General features: G+C 51.5%; 1 protein-coding gene across 1 annotated transcript in view; it reads right to left on the bottom strand.

The window, feature by feature from the left end:
- The window catches only part of Prex1 (phosphatidylinositol-3,4,5-trisphosphate dependent Rac exchange factor 1), a gene marked incomplete at its 5' end in the record, with an annotated part of 154,738 nt that overhangs the window by 40,423 nt on the left and 112,087 nt on the right, over positions 1-2,228 (bottom strand). The window lies entirely within an intron of this gene.

The following is a 2,228-nucleotide window of genomic DNA, read 5'->3' as shown; positions in this document are numbered from 1 at the left end:
GTGGGTGGGTAGATGGATGGGTACATGGAAGGACAGGTGGGGTGGCTTAGGAGAGTGTGAATGAATAGTTGGGTAGAGGGTGGGTGGATGGATGACAGATGGATGGGTGGTGTGTAGATTATGAGTGGATGGATAAAAGGGATGACAGGTAAGTGGAAGGTGGGTAGGTTATGGATGGATGGATAGATGATGAGTGATGGATGGGTGTGGTTAGAGGGAGGAGCAGGAGGGTGAAGGAATGATGGACAGATAGAGGACAGGTGTTGGGTGGGTGGCGGGGAAGGAACGGGTAGACATGACTCCATGGCAGATTTGTGGATGGAGGCATGAGCCAAGGGACAGACACCAGGCCATGTGATGTGAAGGCAAATGACAAGAATGGATGACAGATGAACCATCAAAGAGATCGACGCTGGACGGATGAGTAGATATGGAGTCAGGGGGAGGGGGCTGGCTGAGTGGACAGGAAATGCTGGGTGGATGGTGGAAGCACACACGGATAGCTGGAGGAGGGTGTAGCTAGATGATGGGGATGTATGTGTGTATGGAAGAAGTATGTAGACAAAACACACAAAATCAGCAGGAGGCAATGCCAAGCCCAGAAAGCTGACTGGAGAGATGGCTCAAATCACATGCTCCCTGTCCTCACAATAATCCAATAGCTTCCCCTTTCATCAGAAGGGACTTCAGCCCTGCTTCAGTTGTCCCACACATCTGCCCAGATATATGTGCACCTTCATCAGCCACCCCCAATCCACATCCAAAAAAAAATCCAACTAGGGGCTGGTGGCTCAGAAGGCAGAAGCAGGTGAATTTCTGTGAGTTCAAGGCCAGCCTGGCTACAGAGTGAGTTCCAGGACAGTCTGGGCTATATAGAGAAACCCTGTCTCAAAAAACAAACCAAACAAACAAACAAAAAAAAAATGAAAAAAAAAGTTCCTAGACTCCATCATGCGTCGGGGCCTTTGTAATTGCTGCTAGTCTACCCCGAAATGCCCTTCCCTGGCTCTTCTTTCCATACCACCCCCAGGGCCCGACCCAGCAGCCCACCCACCTATCCTGATACCCTTCCATCCTGTGCCAAGCAGTCTCTGCAGCATGGCTTAATAGACTTCTATGTGCGTTCATCAGTTTCCTTCCCTGCCCACACAGACACCCAGAATGCAACCCCTGGATGATGGGGTTGATCTTATTTGTGGCTCTTTCCCTGACACACTCTGGAACTCAAGAATCCTCTATGCAGCAAATGAGGAATGAACAAGAAGGAATGTTCTAGGGTCCACAGGAAGGTTGGTGCACGGATCAGACAGGTGAGCTTTTCTGGCTCCCAGTGACAGTCCAGGGGTCAGACTCAGCCAGGCCTCTGAGGTCTCAGCCCCTGTGAGTTCAGCAGATTTCAGCCCACTGGAGTCAGCGGAAGAGGGTGAGCCCAGAGCAGGCAGGACCTACGAGCGTGGGCATCAGTGCCTGGCCCCCTCTTTATGAAAACCAGCTGTCCCACCTCCGGCTACAGCAGGGGGCGCTATTTTTAGCTTTCTGTGCTGGCAGAAGAAGGACCTGACCTCATGTAGGTAGCAACACTAAGAGGCATTCAGAAAGCCTACAGGACACCCAGAGAGGTGGAAAAGAAATAGGTACATTTCTGGAACCCTAGGTGGGAACTTTCCTGGTTCTGTGTCCCCCTACGCGACACCCCTGCCCCCACCTCTGATTCTGTTCTCAAAGTCTCAACTCTTGGGATAAGGCAAGAACTGCCAGCAACCCCAGAGGGCAAACAGATGTTGGTGTGCCCACTCTCAGAGGCTGGAGTCCGGAGACCCAGTCAAGGGCTGTTTACCAGCTGTCTTATCCAGGGCCACCCCTAACAAAGGGTCTGTAGCCAGAGTGGGACAGGAAGTATCCCAAAGTGGCTGCAGGGGCAGAAGACAGATGGAGGACAAAACAGAGCAATTGAGTGGTGACTGCCCACGCTGGGTCCTGCTACCCTTTGGGAAACCAAGCTGGATCTTTAGCTTACTGGGCAGAACTGAAGCAAAGCTGCCCCTTTCTGGGGAACAAGATGCAGCTGGACGCAACTCAACAGGATGCAGCTCAAACAACTGATTTGCTTGAGGTCATCTGGAATTAGTGGGTGGACTTTTTAATCCTGTGAAACTTTAAACTGGAACCCAGGGGGTAAGGAGATAAAGTTAATCTCTTCTTCCGCAGGAACCTCGAACTCTGAACGG

This window comes from Microtus ochrogaster, linkage group LG8 (genome assembly GCF_000317375.1).
Source record: "Microtus ochrogaster isolate Prairie Vole_2 linkage group LG8, MicOch1.0, whole genome shotgun sequence".
Taxonomy (NCBI): domain Eukaryota; kingdom Metazoa; phylum Chordata; class Mammalia; order Rodentia; family Cricetidae; genus Microtus; species Microtus ochrogaster.
The sequence above is the reverse complement of the archived record's forward strand: the minus strand, read 5'-3'. Positions and strand labels throughout refer to the sequence as shown.